Raw genomic sequence first — 14,873 nt, 5'->3', positions numbered from 1 at the left:
CGGTAGTGGTCCTTAGCCAATATCCTACGTCGTCTGGCTCTTGGTTGAATACCCATTTGCTTTCTGATATGGTCATTGGGCTCTCGTTGCACCTTTTTGACTGCCTCATGATATCGCACTCTACGGCTGTTGTTTCCATGGCGATGCGTTCCGGGACGATTATGACTTGTCCCACGAAATTGATCGTGATGTGTTTGATTGATTTCCATCTGCCGCAGATATATCCTGGGAAGTTAAAGGCTGCTTTTTTGTCGGTCATTACTCGGTAGTCCACTTTAGTGTGTGAGACGCGTTTGGTAGGCTCGCAAAGACCGTCGGAGAACTGAAGAAGTCCAACTCCAGTCGGGCTATTACAGTTGCATGTTGTGGTTTGAAATGCTCTTGATGATGAGAGCAGGAGGGTCAACGCGATAGGGATCAGCATGATCTGGGAAATCATAAAAACATTTTTGTTTTTATGACTACCTGATGTTTTTATAACTACCATATTTCTGGCAGTACTTTTTCTTTTCCACTTTTTTTTTTTGTTTGTTTGGAATATAATTATCAAGGGGTTAACATATTCGTATGGGAATGATAAGGAGGAACGTACGGGGACAAAATATTATTAATAGTATGTAGAATAAATTGTAGTTGTGGGATTTTGCGAATACTAAACATAATCTAATTATAGTCGTAGTTTGCCGCACTGGTATCGCAGTGGACTGCCATGCAAATGCTGCAGGCTGGACGTGGGTTCAAACCTCACAAACCCCGTATCCGACGACTGGGCCTTAAACAAGAAACCCTGTTTGTTCAGGCGTTTTTTTCTTGTTGTTGTATTTGGGTAATATTTGCTTGAATTAAAATTTATTTCTATGTATTTTGCACTTAAAATAAAAAAAGAAAAATTTTTTTTTTTTTTTTGTTGAAGATCGCTAATAGGGTAATAAAGGTAGCTAAGTAATGGCCAATAATGGCGTAAACTAGGATTGGAAAACAAGGGAACGGTAACGTTGTAAATCAGAAGGGAAGGAGGATCACAATAGGCTTGAAGAGACATGGCAATGTTGCTGAGGGAATATATTGGGCGAGGAACCGTTTGTTGAGACATGGCAATGCTGTTTGTGGAAAATAGGGTGGGTGCGCGGAAATGGTCAGGGAGACATGGCAATGCTGCCTTTTTTTTTTTTTTTGAAAGTAAAGGATGCGAGAAAATGGTTGGGGAGACATGGCAATGCTGTTTTTGGAAGATGGCGTGTGGCGAGGAAATTATAGGTGGCGCGTCATACGTCATGCGGCGTATGTTCGGCACATGAAAAAAAAGGAATACATATGAAGTAGGAGGAGTTCGTATATGCACTGTTTTATGTTATTTTGTTTTGTTTATTATATATTTTTTTTGTTGTTTAGTTATTTTTTTTTTTTTCGTTTATTTTTTTTTTTTACTTTGTTTGTTTGTTTGTTTGTTTTTTTAATCATTTCTTTCTTTATTGTTACTACTTTTTTTATATATATATATGATAAATCCAAGGGTAGAAAAGAAGTTTAAGGGTTCTTTTTTTTTTTTTTTTATTTGTTATTACTTAAAGAAAAACAATACAAAAATAAAGAGGATTGCACAAAACATCAGTAAAATTGTCTCCATTTTGGTGGGCAGCCAACCTTGGCCGGTTGACCGTAGTTTGTTGTCGTCGGTCGCTTTTTTCGCTATCGTGATGAAGCCGTAGGGTGGCCATTCCATGGTAGGGAGGCCGAACGGCGTCCATTTCCTTGTGCTAGTGCCGTTCTTCAGACAGGCCACATAGCGGTCTAGGGCGAGAAATTTCCCCCAAGTCAGTGTTCCCTGCCTCGTCCTCGACCAGATGGTTCAGGCTGCCGGGGTTCGAGAAGTAGGCGTCTAAATCTTCATCCGAGAGGCCCTGGCCTATCTTCTCGGACGGGGAGTGGTCGTCTGGAAGACTACTATGTCCACTGGGCGATTTGAGTACACTTTGACGACGCGATAAGGGCCTCGAAATTTCGATGTAAATTTCCTGTTGTCTCCTTTTTGCACCACCCGGACATCTAATAAGACTCGATCTCCCGGTCTGTAATTAAATATTTTGGCCCTTTTGTTGTATTGTTCCTTTTGGCGTTCCCTGGCTTTTTCATTTTCTTCCCGTGTCCGGTGAAAGCTATATCGTAGTCTTTCGAGCAGTGTATCGACGTAACCACATGATGAGGGTATGGCTTCAGGAGTTGCTCCCAGAATTGTGTTTATAGGCATGTTACAGTCACGGCTGTGCATCATATAGTAAGGTGACTCGTTGGTGGAGGAGTGAACGGAGGCGCGGTATGCGAAACAGATTTCTCCCAATACATCTTCCCAATTATGATGTTGCCCATCTACGAGTTCTTTTCTTAGCATCGTGGTGAGGGTTCGGTTAAATCTTTCCGTTTCCCCATTGCTTGCTGGGTTATATGCCGTAGTGAATCTTTGTTCGATGTTAAGTTTTTTACAAAAGTATTTAAATAGACCGGAGGTAAAATTCGGTCCTCTATCAGAGACGATAGCTAGTGGGGGCCCCGTGGGTCAATACAACATTTTTATACACGCATTCGGCCGTGGTGCGGGCAGTTTGGTCGGGTAGGGCAACGGCGATGACGTACTTCGTGAAGTAATCGGTGATTACGCAAATACAGTTATTTCCATTAGGGGATATTGGTTGGATCGGACCCAAAAAGTCTATTCCTATAATCTGGAATGGAAATTTAGCTAATTCGTGGGGAAAAAGGAAGGCTCTCAGTGTAGAATTAGTGTTTGCAATACAGATTTCGCAAGCAGAGCAATATTCTTTTATGTCTTTTCTCATTGTGGGCCAGTAGTAATTATTTTTGACTTTTAGATAGGTTCTAAGGAAAGCGAGGTGGCCTGAAATAGGTTCGTCGTGCATTTGTTTTAATACTGCCCGTCGTAACGTAAGGGGCAGGATAACCTGGGGGTTCAGAATATTTCTCCGGCTTTTTGCCGTTGATGTTTCTATTCTGTAAAGTACACTATTTGTAACTTGGTAGAAACTAATTTCTTTTGCCCAGATTGGCATATTCTTTTCATCCTCGTCGGAGAGGACTCCGGCGTCTAGATATTTCCTTATTGCTTGACATAATGGGTCTGTAGTTTGGCTAGCTACTATATCTATTTCTGCGTTATCCATATGAATATGAGCGACGAAGGCGTGACAGGCAATCGGCGTTTTGGTGTACGCGTCCTGGCCGATACTTAATTTTGTAGTTGGTACCGGCTAATAAAATAGCCCAACGGCCTAATCTGCCGTTGTTGTCTTTCTGTTCTTCCAACCATTGAAGAGGGCGGTGATCGCTAATCACCGTAAATGGTTTATCTAGCAAGTAGTGTCGGAAATGCTTAATAGAGAATACAACTGCTAATGCCTCTTTTTCTACTGTAGCGTATTTTTGTTTAGCCGGTTTTAGTTGTCGACTCGCGCATGCTATGGGTTTTTCTACACCGTGTTGTATCTGTGAAAGAACAGAGCCGATTCCGTAATCGCAGGCATCGGTGAACAATAAAAGTTCGAGGTCGAAGTTAGGGTATGCTAATAGTGGGGGAGTGATTAAAAATGTACGCAGTTTTTCGAAAGCCTTTTGATCGTCATCCGACCAGACGAAGGATCTGTTTAATGCATTTTTATGGGTTTTTGCGGTTAAGGGTTGGGCAATAGCTCCGAAATTTTCGATAAAGCGTCGATAATACCCAGCTAATCCTAAAAAGGATCGTACTTCTTCGGCTGACGTTGGAACTTTATAATTAGCTATTTTGTCTATTTTGTCTGGGTCCGGGCCGATACCGTCGGTGGAAATGATATGCCCCAGATAATTTACTGCTTGTTTCATGAATTGACATTTCTTTAGTTTTAATTTTTATGCGTTTTATTTTTTTTGCGTTTTTAATTAAAGAGAAGACTTCCCGAATGTCGCTCAGATGGCTTTCGAAGGAGTCGGAAAAAATAATTACGTCATCTAAATAAACTAGGGCTTTCTGACCTGCAACATCTCTTAATATATGGTTCATTAATCGCTGGAAGGTAGCCGGCGCATTACATAATCCAAAAGGCATTCTAACAAATTCGTATAGGTTATTTTCTACGATAAAGGCAGTTTTTTCTTTAGATGATTCTTCTAGTTCGATCTGCCGATAGCCTGAGGCCAGATCCAAGGTTGTAAAGAATTTTTTCCGTACAGTCTATCGAGAGTGCTATCAATTCTTGGAAGTGGGTAAGAGTCTTTTTTTGTTAAGGTATTTAGTTTCCTATAGTCGATACAAAAACGCATTTCCCCTGTTTTCTTGACTACTAAGATTACTGGTGCTGCCCATGGGGATGTTGAATGCCTTATTACGTTCGCTTGCAACATTTCTTTTATTTGTTTCTCTAATTCTTCTTTTTGGCCCTGGCCTGTACGGTAAGGTCGAAGTCGAATAGGCCCTTTCCCTTCTGTATCAATGAAGTGTTTAATCAACCCTGTACTCCCTAATCCGGAGTCTTTTGTCGCAAATAGTTCAGTAAATTCACTAAGAAGTGCCGCTAACGGTTTTTTATATTGGGGGTTGATATCCGGTTCTGGTACGTGTTCCTCGTTGGGAGGATTCGCCTGAGAAGCAGACTCTTGACCTGATGATACTTTGCCTATCAGTTGACAAGAAAGTTCTACCTCTCCTAGGGGACTATCCCTCGGCAGATTATGTGCCCTATTAGATTTATTTTCCACAACGATCTGATATCTTCCGTTTCTGTTCCTAGCATTTACAAAATCGCCTATAAATATTCCTTCAGGTAAATCCATACTCTGGGAAAATAAAAAGAGAGGACTGGTGTCCATAATATTACCAGTCTCCTGAAATGTGGCTTCCACGACTTGAGAAGATCTGGGGGCAATTAAGACCCTTTTAACTAAAGTCATGGTTGTTTTAACTATTGGCTCTTGGCCCTTCGGTAATAAACCCTCTTGTTTTACTTCTAGTTTACTTTCTGGTCTGTCACGGGCGAGGAATATTGTTTTAGAGCGGCCATCAAAAATAAACTCGTGTTTGTCTGCGGCGTCCAAACCCAATATACATGCTTCACAAATACCATTCGTGACAATAAATTCTTGGTCTAGTATATTGGCGCCGTAAACAACAGGTAGGGAGACTATCCCTGATGTGAACAGTTTCCTATTGTGCACGTCGTATAATTCTACGTCAGACTCAGAGCAACTTAGTTGATGTTCCGACGTTATTTGATTAAAAATATCTATATGTAATAGGCTCCTAGCCGCGCCAGTATCGAATAATGCTTTAAACGGAGTATTGTGAATCTTTACGGAAAGTCGTGGGGCTGCTGATTTACTGAATGCTGTAATTTTTGCGACTGATGATAATGGTTCGGGGCTTACTGACCTATTCTCTGTCGACCCTATTCTAAGGCCGGCCCTTATTCGTTTCCCTGATTCGTAGCATCCTTAATTTCATTGGACCTTATTAAGTTTTTCTTATTGGGGCAAAATTTCGCTATATGCCCCAACTGTTGGCAAACATAACAGGTAGGTGGCGTTCCCGGGGTTGTCTGTTGCCTTAGGAATCGGAAGCAAGATTCAATGCTATGGTTTGTGAGTCCGCAGTTGGAACACCCTGTGGCGTTTTGCGCCGACCTGTTTTGCTGGGAGGGTTGTTGACCTGGGGTGTTTTCGTTGTGTTTACCGAAAGTATTTGTGAAAGGCTGACGGAACCCATTCATTTGGCCTTGGCGAGTGAAAGTGTTACTTGGGGCGGAGTCTGAGAAGTTGACCTGTTTAGGGGGATAATTGGGGTTGTTTCTTATTGGGTAATGGTTTCCATTCTCTTGTCGGAAGTTCGTGCGCATGAGGTTGCCTAGATTCGTAATGACATCCGTTAGGCGGTCGATTTTGCTGTCCAATTCGGGCGATATGTTTGTTTCTTGTCGAGTAGGTTCCGTGGTGGCTATTTTCAGGCAAGAGGCGATTGAGTTGATATGGTCACTTTGTTTTTCGATTGCGTTTAATATTGCTGTATCATTTGGGGTATTTGTCACTGCATTAACAAATATCCGTTTGTCTTTTTCTATTATATCCGGCTGGACGCGCTTTGCGTATTTCTGTGTGATGGACACCAGCTCTTCAAAATGGACACCATTTTGTGTCTTACGATGTTTTGTAGTTCCGCTTCAAGTCCTTGCAGGAATTTTTGCCTAAGTAATCTTAGTTGCGTTGTTTGTTCTTCGGGCGTTTCTTGGTAATTGGAGGGATAATCGCGTTTATAGAGAGTTTTTAGTCTATAGGCGTAATTTAAAATATTCTCTTTCGGTTTTCGTTGTATTTCGTCGAACTGGATTTGGTAGAAATCGATGTCTTCGGAACCGTGGTAATTTTCTTGGAAGAGTTTTTTTATGTCTTCGTACTCGTAAGTATCGCTAGATTCCAAGATATTTTGTAATAAGTCATAAACTTCGCCTGACATTTTAGTTGACAGCATGCTAATTATTTCGGAATTGTCCCAGTTGGACATGTCGACGACGTTGTCGAAAAGTTTAATCCAACGATCGAAGCGGACGGCGGGACTCCCCGAAAAATTTTGGAGTTGATTCAGCATGGTAATAGCTTCCCTGCCTTTTTGTTGTTCGGTTTTTCGGTGGGTATTGGGCGGCGATGCCATTTCTTGATTGTTCTCGGTATTGAAATTATAGGTCTCTTTTCCCTTGAATGAATGCTCTTTGTGTTCGATCGATTGGGGGGGTGAGCGATCGCCGTGGAGCTCCCAGGTTTTTGTATTTCCTTCGGTTGTCTTGAAGTCCGTTCCTGTCGGATACGACGTATGTGTGTCGATTTGGACTAGAGGCTGAGCTCGATTAGTATCAATCCCGAGAGTGTAAGGGTTTTGTATTTCTTGTGGAGGATAATAAACTTGTTGGTTTGTATTTGGGTTCCGAGAAGCTGAACTTTGGCCTTCAATGACGGCAAGAGAACTGTAACGCGGCTGAGGTCTAGCAGTGGTTTGATCAGTTGGCTGATTCTGGTACAGAATAGCGTGATTGCTATCTGCTGCTTTGTGTTCAGAATCGTTGCAAGGTTTTTGAGTGGCTGTATAAGAGAGTGAATTCCCTGGTGTGTCGCGCGCTTGGGCTGTGCTTGCTTCTGGAGCACTTCTGTGAATGCTTGTGCTGTTTGCACGAAATGATCCGTTGTTTTGATGAAGTGCAGGATAGACTTGGTTTCGGTTAAGGCAGCGGTCACAAATGCACACAAAAGGACTGTCAGATCGTTCGCTGCCTGTTTTGCGGTTTGTTGGACTTCCGTAAGTTTCGTCTTCCGAGTTCGACTAGTTTGCGTATTAGGTCGAAAAAGTGAGGTGGAAGTGGAAAGTGGGAGTGTTGGTCGCAAATCTCTAGGTGTGCACGCCGAATGGCCTGTCGCAGGGAGTGAATTTGTTGTTCGGATGGTTTTTCCTCTAGTGTCGTTGTTATATAGGTGATTATTACACTGGCTTGCGGGTATGCCGGCCGTATACGTAGTAATTCCTGTCGAAGTGTATGGGCGTATTGGTTGTGTAATGTCACGATTCTTGTGGTGATTATCCACTTTTCCATGCGTTGGTTCGGTTTTTAGGGGGAATTCTATGATATCGTTGCTCTCTTCGTCTCCGCCAATAGCGTTGCTGTGTTGGCTTAGAGCCGCATGGATGTCGTCGATACCGACGTAAGGTACAAAAGGTATGGGGTTGTTAATGACTTCTATGGTTGAGTTGAGCGTGTGTGATGGAATATCTGTCGGTGGGGTGTTGGTGTCGGTATTTGGTGGTGCAATGTGGAGGTGACCTGAGAGGCGATCGACTAACTCGAAGAATGAATCGGAAGCTGTAGGGGAAGGGTTTGGAGTGTCGGATATTGTGTTTTTTGTTAGGTTTTCACTAATAGTTTCGTTCGTTTTTTCTGTGGTGTGATTGTCTACCAAATCGTGATGGGGTATGATGGTTTCGTTATTTTCTATGCTGATCTTATTGACCGGTTCGGTTTCTTCTAAAACCGAATTATTTGTCGGGACGTTGAGTTGTGTTTGGTCTTCTTCGCCAATTACTAGACAGATTTTGGGGGGTTCGCTTATGCTAAGTGATTCAGGAATAAGGGCGGTCTGTGTTGCCGGGAGAATAGGGCTTAATTCGGTAGCTATGGTCTCTATCTCCATGTACTCTCCGTGTAGAATTTCACGACTTATTGATAAATTAGACTGTTTCGTCGGCGATTTTTTTGGTGAAAAGAAGTTAGCAATCTTTTCTACGAGAGACAGGTTTGTGCTATCGGTGTCCTGAACGCGTATCCGCTTGGATCGTAAAATAGCCTCTGGGTTATCTACTTGGTTCAATGGTGCGTAATTGAGTGTAGAACGGGTAGATCTTTTCCGAAAGGGTAAGGGGTCGAAGGTCATATAAGTGACAGACTGAGTTAATTCGTTTGTGGAATTGGGGTTATCAAAAATTTCTGTAGAAGTGTCATCAGATTTGCTAGTTTTTTTTAAAAAGGTACGTTTTGTCTTAGGCTTAGCACCTGTATACAACGACATTGTAAGTGAGTTCAAAAACCGCTGCCACCAGATGTAGAGGAGGACACGACGTTGTCATGTTGCCTCCAATACTGAAAATACAACTAAACGCGGCGCTGCTACTCACAATGTCGTGTACAAATAAGCGTAAGACAATACGTGTACGATAGAATAACGTGTATTAAGAGATTACAAGTAGTCAATAGATTGAACAGATCGAAGGCAAGGGCCTCCAGTGGCGTATCAAGTTACTTGGCTTACACGACCAATGGATAGCTAAGACAAGTAGCGAATATTATTAAGAGAAGACTTACGCTTCAGCTGGAGAGGAGGAGGTAGCGGCTCGGAAGGGCGCTGAAGGTCTACACGAGATAGTTCTTCCAGGATCGACTAACTACTGTGAGTTGTCGATGGCTTCTTATATGTTAGCCATCGACCGTGAGAGTCCTACGGGACAGTGTTAACGGATAGGCGGCGATATCGGGCGATTTTGGGCGCAATGAAGAGGTATAGGCGGGCAAATTCGGGCGGTATCGAACGAATTTGGACGATAGCTAGAAATCGGTCGGGCGGTTTTAGGCCATTTCGGGCAATCTCGGACCAACCGAAATAAATCTATTTTTAGCCAGCGTGCCCAGACATGTCTTCATTATTTTTATATTCTTAAGGGAGTTTACAACTAGGTTAGTAAATGAAGGCTCTGAGTAACAAGGGGCTACAGGTATGAGGTTCTAGTCTATTGAGAAAGAAGGTAAGAAGGGGCTTCGCTAGACGATTCGTTACATAATCAGGCCTCATTTAACTCCACTCTCAATAAGTATGCAATAGTGGTTAGAGCAATCGGCAAACTACCAACAAGTCATCACACTCAAATCAAGCAACTAGTCGTTCTAATAGTTCGTCCAGTTCAACGAATGCTTTTTAAAATCAGAAGTTCAGTACTAGCCAAACTCAAATGAATAGCGGATCTGAAGTTAATCGTAAAAGTTTGTAAACCAACAAATTGGGTAAGCCCAATGATGGTAGCACAGAACTCGAATAGGGAAGTCTTGTCCCGTATGATCGAAACAAGGAAGTAAAACGTCAACATATTTAAGTTCCGTCGGACCAGGAAATTGTTTGAAGGGTAGGAAAAGTCCGTTACTTCTCTACAATAGACGCGACCTCAGGATTAATTTAAGTGCAGTCGACGCAAGAGTCAAGGTTTTTAACCACCATAACTACCCTATTCGGTAGGTATGTTTTTCGTGTTGCTTTTTGGATTATAATCTCTTACTGAAGCATATCAACCAATGGCAGTAGAGTTATTTAGCAACTTGTCGGTAGTCGAGGTATACTTTGATAATTTTTTGTATTTGGGGTGACACTCGAAGAACATACTTCCTGACTGGGGTCACTGTTTAAACGTTAACCGGCAGTAAGACTGAACATGGATAAGTGTATAAGTGTCAACCGGAAATCAAGCTTATCGGCCATTTGAGACGAATTTCGAACCCAGATCCCGAGATAATAGCGCCCATATCGTCTTTCAACCAACCTGAAAAAAAATTTCAGCCATTTTTGGGGAATGGCCAACGATCGAAGTTCTGTAATACTTTTTTTCAAAAATGCCTTTCTTGCGATTGTTACTCAGTGCAAACACGGAGCGGCAGTGGGACAGTAATACTGGCAATGGATTTGGAAGTGTAAAAACGGCAGAGTCTAGTTTGTTAATCTTTTAATTGTTCGATTTTTTCTTCCGCGCCGATAGGAATCGGTCCGTTTTTTATGCAACTGCAATAGCCGCTTGAATTTGCGTCCAGAACTCTGACTGATATTCAGCAGAAATATGAACCCTACAGATCGAGAAGGAATTTTTGGTTGTACAATTCGGGTTACAACATTTCCATCAATACGTCTCTTAAAAATCAACAACAGTGAACTCCTGCAACCATCAATGGCCTCAGCCTGTAAACTTTCCCAAAGTGAGCATAGCGCGAAGAATTTTTTTTATTGGGATTTCGAAATAGTAGCTCGCACTGTACCTAGTTCAAAAACTCTGACCACTATGTAAGTTGAAGGTAATGTAGCCTACCTTTTTAGATTTATCTCCCTACATCCATTTTCTTGTTTCTGAAGAAGCATTACAGGAAAACTAAGTAAAATATGTGCAAATAGGAAACACGTCTATAAGCAATGATTATTTGGAAAGAGATTATGCCATGAATACAGAAATTTTTAATTAAGAACAAGGTGATTGATAAGCGAGTAAATTATGACTATAAGTTTCACTCGAATTCTTGGTTATTTTAAATATATAGCATATCAGGAAATTAGATTTTGAGCTGCAAAAGGAGGTACTGATGAAGTTATAGCTGATGATGGGATTTAGATCATCCGGCTCCATGGACGGATAGAAAATCCGTAAAGAAAATCCGAGGCAGACAGAAAATTCCAACACGTTCAAAAATCGTACAAGTTAAATTTTTCCAAAATCTTCTTCACCAGTACTTACTATTCTATTATTTTCAGATCCAGTTTAAGTAAGGAAACTACAGCGTCATTAGGTGATCCGTTTCGCCATCAACCTTACAGCCATTTCAACACACTGGATATGCTGCAACAATATTTGGCTTGCAAAAGTGGCCTCAGAAGTTTGGTGACAAAAACGAATGATAACAAATTTAGTAGTATTGTTAAGTCAAATATTAGCAATTTTTTACAAGATTTCTTTCCTAACAGTAGCAATTCCTTTTGGGAGTGCCTCCTACGCTCCCAAAGCTTATCACTCGGAAAATGTATCAAAAACGTTCAAAAAATTTTGTTTATATAATCTGGAAAGATTTTTTTCGAAAAAATATGTGTTTACACGAAGAGGTGGACGATCACTCAATGTTGCGGTATATCGCGTGATGAAAAAACTTTTTTCCGATCCAATTTGCGCTTCTTACACATTGGCCGCAAAAACCAAAAAAAAAGGGGGGGGGGGGAATATTGCTTCAGCGAGCTGTAGAATAAAAATACTGCCATATTTAGTTACTACCAATACTTTTATATATGTACATTGTTGGTTCTTTTAATTAAAAAATTTTTTGAAATGGGTACCGTCCGTGCGATTCCCGTCTCCAGGTGAAAGAGAATCAAAACTATGACATTGAGTTCTACATTCGCGGGTGTTTGCGCCATTCGTAGGAGAAGTGTGACAGAAAGGCTGTCTTCTCCGTCAATTATAAGATCAATAAGGTAAATATAAATATCATATTCTTTTACTTAGGTCTATTTTAACAATTCCTATTTAGTAAAGGTTTCTTATAGTGTTAACGTCTTTAAGAAGAATCACAGCCTACACTTTTCTATGCGTAAAAATAAAAAAAGTAAAGTTATATCAGGTGAAGAATAAAGAAAATATCTCTAAATATATATGTTTTGTATATTTTTATTTTTAATTAATGGTTGAAAACCTTTTCTGTGAGAGACGTAGAAAAACGGGATAGATACAAATGGGATACACCTCGGAAGTTAAATAGTGTGGTGTATAGAAGCGCTGCAGGCAGTCTTTCGGAGGCGAGAGGTCTGCTAGAGTTTGTGGGGTGTGACACTGGTGTTACAGTTTCTCTTATGTGCATGTACAATGCCACAGAAATTACAACAAGGATTATACTAAATGGCACACAAGATACTATTACAGACACCCGTCGAAGGGAAGCCAGCTCACGCAAAGGTCCTTCTTAAGGACTTATGCGAGGGTGCCCAGCTGACAGCAGAGCCCCCTCTTAAGGTCTTATCGGACATCGGGCCAAATCCCGACTCGCTCTCTAATTAAAAGAGAGACCAGAGGTCGACTCAGGTTCGACCTGACCTCGAGGGGTAGAAAGGCAAGTATACAATAAGAGGAAAACAAGCACTCTAATAAAATTTGACAAAAGATGACAGCACTTGCAACACTGGGAACTTACATGAATTTGAATCAGCAGGCCAGAGACGCTCTCATTCAACGAAAGCAAGGGTGATTCTTCAAACTCAAGAACGGCCAGACAAATCGCATTCGGTGTGTTCCAGCGAAGAAAGAGTGACACGTCTCGCTTGTTGATATGGAAATAATCGTTAGCCGTCAACAATATTCATTATGTCCTGATCACGTTACATTTTTTTCTCCTAGACTAGCCCACTATCGTATTATTTTAGATCAACGTTCACGTTATGCTAATTCAATTTCACGATGACTGTGTTTTTGTAGCAATATCCACCACATGCAGTGTTTCTTTTGTCATGTAACCAGATGTTCGTATCGAGATTGCTTTTTTTTTACTCTTCTTCTTCTTCTTTGTTTGGTTACGAAAAGGAAAATGTTATATTGTATTGCCAGTTTACATTTAGTTGTCATCCAATGTAGGGCCTAACCAATACAACCAGTTTCAACCAGAATGTAAGGCAGTTAGGACACAATTACTACAGTGACTATAAAAAATCTGCCTTTTCCCGTTGACTGATATAGAGCAATTCTCTTCTATAATAAGACTATACTGTAGTAAAATTTCTTACGTTGTTTTTTCACTCTTCCTTCTAACAACAGGCATTCCCTCAAAAAAATAAAGCTTATTGGCGGTTACCTCATCTAGGCAATTCCCAGGAAAAGAAATCACTAGCTCCATATAACGATAATGTGAGGATTGTACCTCAGCGAGGCAGCGGCCAACTTAAAAAGAGGGATTAACGAATTCTTTTCACAATTTTTCTTTCCATGTTTCTCAAGGTAAATTGTACATAAATCGATAGATCTCGACGAGCACTTCTGTAAAAATTGCAGAGGTGCTGTTTCTTCTTTTCAGAGGTGAGGTTTTCTTTCTTTTTCTTATTGCTTCTTTTTTGAAAATTTCAGGCTATTTCTGGCGGAGGAGGGACGTCAAAAATCATTTTTTAAGCTCTCGTTCGGCCTTATGCAACTGCTATTTCATAAAAACTTTGAATTTTTCGCGATGTTCGTTTTATCGCGCATACACTGATCTCCTTGGGACAATTTTGTTTCAGTTTTATTACTGAATTCATTACAGAGGCCTCCGCCTATCGCAATACCCCTGGGATAATTTGAACTGAGGAAATTTTTTTATTACCCCAGTGAAATAATAAATTTCACAGAAATTTTTTACTTCCCTCTGTACACACAGGTGTATTTATGGTAAATGAGAAAAATTAAATGTCATAATTATTCACATCTCTACTCTATAAAGCAACACAGAAATTGGGAGAGGAGTCTGTCACGCTGTGCATTTGCTGTGATTGGCTGGCGAGGGGACTACGTCAAAACCGCTGTCGGCTGTAGTGAATTGGTGGGATGGGGATTTGGAAGACTAAAATGTGGGAGTAAATGTGGGTTTAGGCAATTTTCCAGTCTTAGCTTATATGGGCTTAGCTTAAAACGGGTTAGCGACAGTACGTAAGCCGACGGGCAGAGACTATACTGTGGAAGACGGGCAACTACAGCGGGTTTTTTGGTGGGCAAAGGGGGTTGACGGGCAGAGACTATTCGAGACAAGACGGGCAGAGGGACTGAGACGGTTTCTGGGCTGAGACTATGAGGGAAAGACAGGCAAAAACAAGCAAAAGGTATATGGGCAACTATATCAGTCGTTTTGGCAGCCAGCGAGTGGGCCGACGGGCAGCAAGATAGTCGACGGGGAATAACAGCGGGCTTCTTAGCGAGCAGAAGCAAAATGTGGGTGGGCGGACAACTATAGCGGGCGTTTTGACGGGCGAAGACTGTGACAAAAGGGTGGGCAAATGCAAAAAAAGGCAGATGTGCCCCCAACAGGCATTTTTGCGGGCAGCATGTGGGTTGACGGGAAGAGTGTGGGTTGACGGGCAGACAGTGGGTTGATTGGCAGAAAGTGGTTAGGCGGGCAAAGAGTGGTTTGACGAGCAAAGAGTGGCTTGACGGGCAGAGAGAGGATCGACGGGCAACTTCAGATTTTCTTAAAAATGGCGTAAGAATACGCTAGCGCCACCTATCCCCTGGCTCTGGACGGGCCCAAAGTTACCAGCACTGAGGGCGCATTTTGGCGTCAACCTTTTGTTGAACCTTTTTAGTTCAACTTTTCGTCAAGGTTGACGCCAAAACGGAAGAGTTGAGAAAAAGTTGAGCAAGGGGAGGAGTCGCAGTTCAACTAAGGCTCAACGGTGGTCTGGACCACCGTTGAAAAAGCTCAACTGTTTCAGTTGAACCACCCACTGGCGTTGTCGCCAAAACGGTCGCCTAGTTGAACCATCTACCGGGCAGTTGACGCAAAAATACAAGTTCACTAAAAAAGTTGAACTAAAAGTAGACGCCA

Source organism: Daphnia carinata, chromosome 2 (genome assembly GCF_022539665.2).
Source record: "Daphnia carinata strain CSIRO-1 chromosome 2, CSIRO_AGI_Dcar_HiC_V3, whole genome shotgun sequence".
NCBI lineage: Eukaryota > Metazoa > Arthropoda > Branchiopoda > Diplostraca > Daphniidae > Daphnia > Daphnia carinata.
The sequence above is the reverse complement of the archived record's forward strand: the minus strand, read 5'-3'. Positions refer to the sequence as shown.